A 9,822-nucleotide genomic window follows, 5' to 3' on the forward strand; every position below is an offset into this window, starting at 1 on the left:
AACTCCTTCCCGGGGCTCTCGCTGCAGCCAGAGCATTGGCCTGAGCGGCCAAAAAGAGGTTCCAGCCCTGAAGGGAGCAGGACTTTCAGCACAAAGGTAAAACTGCACAAGCACAACCACGAAGGGACTCGAACTCTCAATCGCCTGATCCGAAGTCAGACGCCTTATCCATTAGGCCACGTGGTCACACAGGAAAAGGCCCTCCAGGCACTTCTTTGGAAAAGGCAGACACTGATGCATCCGACGAAGTGGGGATTCACCCACGAAAGCTCATGCTCCAATACATCTGTTAGTCTATAAGGTGCCACACGACTCTTTGCTGCTTTTGCAGACACTGTGTTTCTTGGGTCAGCTACTGAGGGGGGGCCGAGACTCTCTGGGCACAAGAAGTCGAGTTCCCAGTGAGATGTGAGACTTAATTCTCTGGAGCCAGGTGCAGGGCTTTGGCAGGAGGCTCAGGCATGGGGATTGGGGTGCAGCGGACGGACCGGCTGTCTAGGTGCGGAGATTTAGTCTCACTGAGGAGGAGGAGGGAATCCTGCTGACAGGCAGTGGCCAGGGCCGGTGCAACAACTTGGCGAACTAGTCGGCCGCCTAGGGTGCCATGTGGTTGGGGGCACTAAAAATCTCACTCAGGGGTGGCGGGGGAGTGGAGGTGAGCTGGGGCAGGATGAGGTTGTGGGGGGGGCTGCCTGCAGCAAGTAATGGGAGGGCACGCAGGGGAACCACTCCGTGTCCCAACTCACCTCTGCTCCGTCTTCTCCCTGAGCACGCCGCCCCGCTCTGATTCTCCTCCTCCCAGGCTTGCAGCACTAAACAGCTGATTGGCACCACAAGCCTGGGAGGTGGGAGAAGTGGAGCGGCGCCCGGCGAGCTCAGGGAGACGGCGGAGCGGAGGTGAGCTGGGGTGGGGAGCTGCTGCGGGGGGGCTGCCCGGCTCTTCCCCATGGCCCCCGCCCCTGCACTCACTGCATGGTAAGTGGGTGACCCAGCCCCAGCCTGGTCCACTCCCTGGCTCCCAGCCACGCCGCCGGCGAGTGCTGTGGGCGGTTCCCCCGCAAGTTTGGGAGCCAGGGGAGCAGAGCAGGCTGGGGCCCCAGGCCTCCATGGGGAGAAGCAGAGGGGGGCTGGTCCCAGGCCACCGTGGGACATGGGGGGCTGGCTACTTCCTGCGGGAAGTGGAGTTACCTGGCCCCAGCCTGCTCTGCTCCCCTGGCTCCCAGGCTTGTGTTGGTGTTGGCTGGATTTGTGCAGGTGTTTGTGTATATTAGCAATTGTGTGTATGTGGCTGGATTCATGCATGTGTTCATGTATGTTTGCAATTGTGTGTGTGTGTGCATGCTCTGCTGCCCTCTGCCGGCGCGACAACCGTTTCTCTGTATGTCACAGCCCCCATACCGTCGACCCCAGTGGTGATTTCCCCATCTTACAAGGGCTGGCTGGCCTGACCCTTCTCCCCTCTGCGGAGTGTGGTGGGGCTGCAGCTCACCCCCTGTGGGGCAGGAGTGCCAAGGTGCAGGGCACTGGGCTCCGATGCACCTGGAGAGCAGCTCAGGTGAGGTGGGGCAGGGCATGTGGTGTCCGTTCTGTGTTGCCTGGTGCTGGGCCATTGCACAACCCCCAGCCACGCCACACAGCGCACCCTGAGAGGGGGCAGGGGGCCAAGCAGATGATCCAGCATGAGGGGATCATTCTCATTGGTAGCTGTGCAGTGGCAGTGAGTTCCACAGGCCTTGGCACATGCTATGTGGGGCAGGAGGTCCTTGCATTTGGAGCAGTGGGAGTGAACTGCGTGCAGTTGTGTCTCTGAGCACAATTGTGAATATTATGGTGTGTGTGGGGGGGGGGGCGGTGATTGTTTCTCTCTTTGGGGGTTGGGCTAGCATGTCCCTCTGAGTGTGTTGTGTGTGAGTGTTCTTGGGATTGTGTGAGTCCCTTTGTGTGTGTGTCACTGGCTGCAGAATACAAAATCCTGCAAAGCCATTTCCTACTGGTTAGCCCAGCAACACATTGCTACAAACAGTGTCACACACACACACACACACACACACAGAGCCGGGCTCAGCCCCACCAGCAGGTGGCAGCAGGACACACGTGTCTCTCCTGGGCCAGCTTGGACAATTTCCCATCACGACCCGGCACAGTGCTGGTGCCCCCACACGGGGGTGGGCAGTGACCGGGCAGGGGGGGCAGATGTGCTGGATTCAGAAGGAAGCACTTTGGGAAAATCAGTCACGGCCCTTAGCAGAGCTGGGACACAGACCCAGTGACCCCTGCACCACCCTGGGAGGGGAGTGGGGTCTAGTGGTCAGAGCAGGGAGGGGGCTGGGCACCAGAACCCCTGGGTTCTATCCCTGGCTCTGGGAGTGGAGGGGGTCTAGAGCAGGGAGACTGGGGGCCAGGACTCCTGGGTTCCATAGGGGAGACTGTTTTTTGCCAGTGCTTCCCTCCCTAGTGATCCCAGCCCAGCCCCCTAGTGGAGACTGAGCAGAAGTGGGGGGAGTTGTTCTCCGACTTTGGAGTTATGATTCAAACCCCTCCCCCAAGGACTGTGACATCATGAAATCTGCCCCCCCCCAACACAGAGAAAACTGGTGGGATTCTGTCCACACGCAGAGAATTCTCTCCGCCAGGCTCCTTCGGTTCCTCTCGCTGCTCTCCGTCCTGCCGCCAGACACTGCTCATCTGCATAACCCCGCCCATGGACACGTGACACCTTCTGTCCTGCTGGTTTCAAGTGAGTGAGCAGGTCACAGCACGTCACAGCTCCAGCCAGGGCCGGCTCCAGGCACCAGCTCAGCAAGCAGGTGCTTGGGGCAGCCCAGGGGAAGGAGCGGCACATCGGGCTCTTTGGCAGCAATTCAGCAGTGGGTCCCTCGGTCCCTCTTGGAGGAAAGGACCTGTCACCGAATTGCTGCCGAAGAAGAAAGTGGCGCAGATTTTTTTTTCCTGCTGCTTGGGGCGGCAAAAACCCTGGAGCCGGCCCTGGCCCCAGCACATCACAGCCCCAGCACACGTCATCGCACGTCACAGCCTGGGGCAGGGAGATATTGGGGAAGGGGATGAGGGGAGATGGGGGGAAAGACCCAGCTCCATAGAGCCCTAGAGGCAGCTGGATATGGGGGGGCAGGAGAGGGGATGGAGGGAGGAGAGACCCATCTCCTTGGACCCCCAGAGGTGGGAACTGAGGGGAGAAGGGGGGAGGGAGGGATCCAGCCCTATAGACCTGTAGGGGCAGGGAGATATTGGGGGCAGGAGGGGAGAAGGGGGTTGGCAGAGACCCAGCCTGGGGTGCAGGGGAAATGGGGTGGTTTAGAGGGAACTGGGGAGGAGAAGAGACACATGTTGGGACAGGGAAACTGACTCACTCCGAATACATGCAGAGCAGAGCAGGGCAGGGCGGAGGCAGATCATGCTGGTCCCAGGGTAATTTCGGGGGTTCTGATGCCCCACTCAGCCGGGGGGCTCTCCTCTGGGCTGAGGAGCCCTGGGGTGGGCGGGTGCAGGGGCTGTGTGTGTGTGTCAGGCTGGGGGAGCTGCCTGGGCAGAGGGGCTGGAACTGGCGGGGCTGACCACGTAAATTATCCTGATCTAAGCGCCATTGTAGAGAACACAATGTTGGCACAGCACTTCCTGGCAGCCAGAGACTGCGCTTTCTACACCTGCTCCTGTGGATGTGGCCTCTCTCCTGATTCCTAAGGAAAGGAACCTTTCCAGGAAATGGCCAAGGCTTCTGGGAATCCGCATGTGGCTGGTGGACAGAACGAGGAATCATTTGGCTCCTGGCAACTTAAAAGCTGAGCGCCCAAACAAGGGCTTGAACTCAGGCCCTGAGATTAAGAACCTGATGCTCTACCAACTGAGCTACCTGGGCTTGGTAAGAAACAGCTTCACCGTTCACCACAAGAGTGAGCAGGCAGGCAAAAGAGAGGCCAAAAAAGTCCCAGGAACCCCTCCTCTTTTTCTGCACAGCCACTGCCTGTCAGCAGGATTCCTCCTCCTCCTCCCTCCTGTGCCTCAGTGCGACTAAATCTCCACACCTAGACAGCCGGTCCATCCGCTGCACCACAATACCCCATGCCTGAGCCTCCCTGCCAAAACCCTGCACCTGGCTCCAGAGAATTAAGTCTCACATCTCGCTGGGAACTCGACTTCTTGTGCCCAAAGAGTCTCGGCCCCCCTCAGCAGATGACCTGAGAAGAACAATATCCGCCTTTTCCAAAGAAGTGCTTGGAGTAGCCTTTTCCCATGTGACCTAATGAATAAGGCGTCTGAGTGTGGATCAGAAGATTGAGGGGTCGAGTCCTTTGGTGGTTGTGTTGCTGCAGTTTTACTGTTGTGCTGAACGTCCTGCTCCCTTCAGGGCTGGAACCTCTTCTTGGCTGCTCAGGCCAATGCTCTGGCTTCAGCTAGAGCCCCGGGAAGGAGTTGGGGGTTGGGCGTCACAAAGGCTGGGGCATGAGCCCCAGGTGCTTCCAGTCTCGCCTTTGCCCTTCCTGACTTGCCAAAGAAAATGGGCGGCTGCCCGGGCTAGAGTGTGCACCTGTCCCTGTGCTGGAGGGGGTTGCTACATAGCGTCTTCGAAGCCTGGGTGTTTCTCTGCTTCTCGCCAGCTGGGGAAAAGCCTCTTGGGGTAAAATCTCCTGCCCCACTGCAAAAGTGAGCATGGAGAATGGGAACGGTAAGAGGCCCTACCATGGGGGCTGGCCCTGCTTTCCTACCGTCTTGTTACCTTGGCCACAGAGCATCAGCAGCCGCCCCGCATGCTGGTGACCTTCAGTGGGTGTTTGGCATGGGAGTTTGCCAAGAGGAGGAGAGATTGTTGCTGGGTCACTTTTACAGATGCCCCTTCCCTGGTACTGCCCTTGCTCAGCTGCACAGAGGAGCTTCCATCCCCAATCCCTGCCTGTCACTGCCCAGCAGCCCTCTGGCACCATTCCTGAGGGTCACCCTGCCTTGCTCTCTCCCTGCCATGTTGGGAAAGGCAGCTCCCATCTCTCCTTGTTAAAGGTCAGGTGGGCCAACTAGGGGCAGAAGCCCATTCTGTGTTTTCCTACTGCACAGCCCAAGCTCAGGGACTCACCTTGGGTGCAGACACTGCTGTGCTCCCAGAAAACAAGCCACCCCTGCACAAAGAGGGATGAAATGGTCTGCCAAAGCCCGGGATTGAACCAGGGACCTTTAGATCTTCAGTCTAACGCTCTCCCAACTGAGCTACTTTGGCAGCTGCATTGAAGTATTTTGGCCTGTTGCTTCTCTGTGTGGGATGTTTTTGTCAGCAGTTGCACACAAAAAGGACAGGAAAACGAACGGCTGCTCCACACCCCCACCGGAGGAACCCGGCGCCCTTAGCTGTGGGGAGTAAGAAGTGGCTGTTGGATGACAGGGCCTGTCCCCGAGGAGCTGGAACAGCAGCTGCCGCCTCCCCCTCGGCTCCAGGCTGTGGGAAATGCTCATTGCCTGGCTGCATGGGCGGCTGCTGCACCGTGCTCTGGAGAGCGTCTGTATTGCTCTGTCAACCCCCCGTCTTCACTGAGCCAGTCTGGTAAGGTCCCAAGTGCCCCCTCCGGCCTGGCAGCTGAGAGTCTGTGCAGACATCAGCCCCCCTGCCAGCCCCACAGGCAGCAGCAGCGCCAGCCCCCCAGCACCACAGGGGCACTCAATGCAGTTCCTGTGGGGAAATGGCTCCTTGGCGTCCAGCTGCTAGAGTGAGAGCCAGGAGAGAGCAGTGTCTGGCTCACCGTGGGGGAGAGAAGAGACCTGGTGAGTGCGGATCTCCCTCAGCCTCCCCCGCAAGGCTGGTCACTTCTATTGTCACTGTGATAGTTAGTGCTTCCCATCAGGGCCACCCGCAACAACTCCTCCCCTTCCTTCCAAGGCCCTGCCCCCACTCCACCCCTTCCCCCAAGCTCCCACCCCTGTCCAATCTCTTCCCAGCCTGCACCTTCCTACCCCATTCCTCTCCCTCCCCCACCTCTTCCTCTCCCTGCTCCTCCCCCTCCCCGCGCCTCCTGCACCCCACTGAACAGCTGATCTCTGGCAGGTGGGAGGCGCTGAAGGGGAAGAGGAGGAGCTTGTCAGCAAGGCCTGTAGTGGGGGGGGGGGGAGCTGGCTGCCAGTGGGTGCTGAGCACCTATTTTTTCTCTGTTGGTTCTGCAGCCCCGTAGCTCCCATGGAGTTGCTGACTTGGCTCCTTTCACACTCTAGAGAGAGGAGCAGAACCAGGGCTATGGCTGATCTATGGGGCACCAGGTGAGTGGCAGAGGCTTCAGGCACTGAGAGTTTGCCTGACCCCTCAGGGACACAGTGTGAGGTGGTGTCCCAGGCATCTCTAGGAAAGGAGCAGAACAGGATTTCCTTGGGGTCGGGAGAGAATTGAGAGTGTCTCAGGGGGTTGTACAGAGGTATTGCCCGGGTGAGGGACTGGCTAAAACACAGGCCTTGCTGTGAGCAGGATTCGAACCTGCGCAGGGGAACCCTATTGGATTTCAATTCCAACGCCTTAACCACTCGGCCATCACAGCTGTGAGCACAAAGCTACCCCAATGCCAGAGAAACTGGTAAAGAATCACAATGCCCAGGCGTGAAGTCATCTGAACTACAGAATTCCCACCGCAAACCTGGCTCCCAAAGCACAGGGGGGATTGGGGGTTTGTTCTCTTTGCTTAGCCATGTGCAGTCACACAGAGAGCCCATTTAAAAGTCTCCCCTCCCACAGAGCGGGAAGGGGAAATGATTCTCAACTTGAAGCTTGATGTGAATGAGGATGTCTGGACCACAGGGCCAGGGACTTATCTTTGCTAGAGAAACCAGTGACACACAGAACTACACTAAGGAAAATGTTTCCTGGAGTCAGTAACTGGATTAGCAGCAGTATCGTGCAGAGAAATGTCTCACAAGAGGAGTCAACGCATTGGTAGTTCAGTTGCAGAAGTCACAGCTACAGCGGGGGAGGTCTAGCTTTGGTTTCTGGCCAACAGAGGGATGAATTTTATTATCTCCAAATTTCAGTAGAAAAATTCAGACCCAAACTGGGTGTGGTGGGGGTTTCTCTGATTTGGTTTGTTTGTCTCATTTGAAATGTCCTTGATCATTTTTCTGGAAAAATTATTTGGACAAGGCCAAGGAAGAGTTAGAACAATTACAAATCTCCATGGGAGTGAGGGGGTCTCTCAGCGCCGGGGGAGGGGTGGAGATTTTCATGGAGGGGAGTTGAGGAGATAAATGAGAGGCTTTTGCTCCAGCAGAGGGAGCGGCTTGGCAGGTTCATTTTTACCAAGTGAACCCCCCCACACACACACACGTTGCTCCCCTGCTGCTGCTGCCCCAGTTCAAACCCCACTGTCACCCCCAGCATATGACCTACAGCTTCCCGCTGACAAAACCCTTATCTATCAGAGACAAAATCCCCTCGTCTGCCCCTTCTCCCAGCTGAGCCCTCCCCCCCACAGAGCCCAGGACAACCCCGACCTAGCCATGCTGGGGGGTCAGGCTTAATCTTCAAGGCCGAGCGCAAAACCTTCAGCCGGGCACGTTTCGCTCCCTTCCCACCTCGGCTCAAGCGGCAAGGGAGAAACGGAGGAGACACGCCGGCTGGAAGACGCCTCCCTCCCACTTCTCTATAGCCTGCTGTGACGTTATTAATATGAACTGGGACCGTAGAGATCATAGTTGCCACCACTGTTATATATGTGCAGCAAATATTGTGCAAAGGTTGGCGTGTGAGGTGTCTAGGACAAGCTTATGATTTGCTGGTTATAATTACGCTGGCTGTATGTGTGCACCATTTTTGTAGCTGAAGTTATGAATATGTGCTATGTACTTGTATCTCAAATGTATTTGATTCCAAGTAGCCTCAGTGTCATCAACCCCCAACTCCTTCAGGAGTCCATAGCAAAGAGACCCCCCGCCCACTGTCCTGGACTCCCTGGGAGGTGCCTCCCACCCCGCCCAATGGAGCACCAAGGATTAAAGTGGCAGCATCTAGTGTCAGTGGTGTTCAGTGGCTCAGGCCAGACTCCTGAGCTGAGGACCCGCCCCCATAGCACTGCTCAAGGGCCTGGGCCTGGGGTGTTCACAGCCCCCTCCTCACCCCTCCCTGAGCCCAGCCTGGCTCCTCACCTGAGTCTCCTCCCTGTCAGTAACCCCCTGCTCAGCCAATCAGGGTAGAGACTGAGGACAGGAGGCTGAGGGTTCTCACCAGGGAGCCCAAAGGATGGCCCAGGTCACTGGTGGGGATCACTGCCCGAGCACTATTTCAGCCCCACATTTTTGGGTGGACCTCCCACAGTGGGAGCTGCAGAGCACTTCCCTGCAACACATACACACACCCCGCTCTTGATGTTGGGAGGGAAACAGGTGAAAGGACAAAAGAAGCAAGAGACGAGAAAGGAGGAAAGGATGGTGGAAAAGGTGAAACACAAAGGACAAACCCTAATGTCTCCAGTAATTCTAGGGGACAAAATCCCAGGTGCGGAATAAAATTCTGCCTCCTTAAGCTAGTGTTTTCCATGCTTAGACTTTGTCACCAGATGGATCAGACTGAACAGGTTTCAAACCTTGAGGAGGCTCTTACCTTCTAAACAGGGACGGCTGGTCTCTAGTAAAATCAGGAAAAGGGAAAGAGAAAACTCAAAAGAGGTTCCTCCTGGCACTCACATACGTGAACCCGAATACTCTCTCTGTCCTCAAAGAGAGACCTGGAGAAGGAGACTTGCTGAAGCAAAGCCACAGGGGTCTCTGAGGTTTCCCTGGCCCCTCACCCCTGTCCTGCCTGCCTGATGTCAGCATCTCTCTGTGAGGTCACCACCTCCCCACCACCTTTGACCAATAGTCTGAGGTCCTGCAAAAGGCCTTTGTGATGTCACTGCCACACCCCTCCCTTGCTGTGCTAATGTCCTGCCCCTGGCCAGGCACTTTGGAGGTTTGAGCTACTCCCTGTGGATCACCCCACTCAAGGAGCATTCGTTCTAGGCAGCAAGCCGGCTACACAGGAAAACATCAGACGCTGCTCCCAATGCTGCACTCAGTTTTTCAGAAATTAGTCGACTTTATGGCCAGAAAAGACCATTAGAGCATCTAATCTGACCCCCTACATAGCACAGGACTCCTGTATGACACAATAGCGGGTGAGGAAGGGGGGGGTGGAGGAGGTGAGCGGGTGGGCAGTGGCGGGGGGACAGGTGAGCCGGCGGCGGGGTAGAGGGCCTGAGGAGGCGAGTGGGCAGGCAGTGGCTGGGGGGCAGGTGAGCCGGCGGCTGGCCCCAGCTCTCCTCCGCTCCGCATCCGCCCTGAATGCCCCGTCCCACTTTCCCCCCTCCCCCCTGCTTCCCGCAAATCAGCTGTTCGCGAAGGAAGCCTTGGCGGGAAGAGAAGCGGTTTGGCGGCTTCGCGCTCAGGTCCAGCAATGTGGAGACAGAGGCCTGGTCTACACTAGGACTTTAATTCGAATTTATCAGCGTTAATTCGAACTAACCGCTCAACCGTCCACACCAGGAAGCCATTTAATTCGAACTAGAGGGCTCTTTAGTTCGAATTTGGTACTCCACCCCGGCAGGTGGAGTAACGCTAAATTCGCACTTGCTAGCTCGAATTAGGCTTGGTGTGGATGCTAATCGAACTTAGCAGCTCCGGGAGCTATCCCACAGTGCACCACTCTGTTGACGCTCTGGACAGCAGTCCGAGCTTGGATTCTCTGGCCAGCCACACAGGAAATGACCCGCGAAAATTTGAATTCATTTTCCTGTCTGGGCGGTTTGAATCTGACGTTCTGGTTGCACATCGGGGCGAGCTCCGCAGCACCTGCAACGATGCAGAGCTCTC

The 9,822-nt window shown here is 57.1% G+C and overlaps 2 non-coding genes across 2 annotated transcripts; both read right to left on the reverse strand.

The window, feature by feature from the left end:
• Nucleotides 1-5,151: 5,151 nt before the first annotated feature.
• Nucleotides 5,152-5,224, reverse strand: TRNAF-GAA. Its single transcript has one exon. It is a non-coding gene; the product is annotated as a tRNA-Phe (tRNA).
• Nucleotides 5,225-6,442: 1,218 nt separating this feature from the next.
• On the reverse strand, nucleotides 6,443-6,524 carry TRNAS-UGA. Its single transcript has one exon. It is a non-coding gene; the product is annotated as a tRNA-Ser (tRNA).
• Between the last annotated feature and the right edge of the window lie 3,298 nt (nucleotides 6,525-9,822).

Source organism: Mauremys reevesii, linkage group 12, assembly GCF_016161935.1.
Source record: "Mauremys reevesii isolate NIE-2019 linkage group 12, ASM1616193v1, whole genome shotgun sequence".
Classification (NCBI taxonomy): Eukaryota; Metazoa; Chordata; order Testudines; family Geoemydidae; genus Mauremys; species Mauremys reevesii.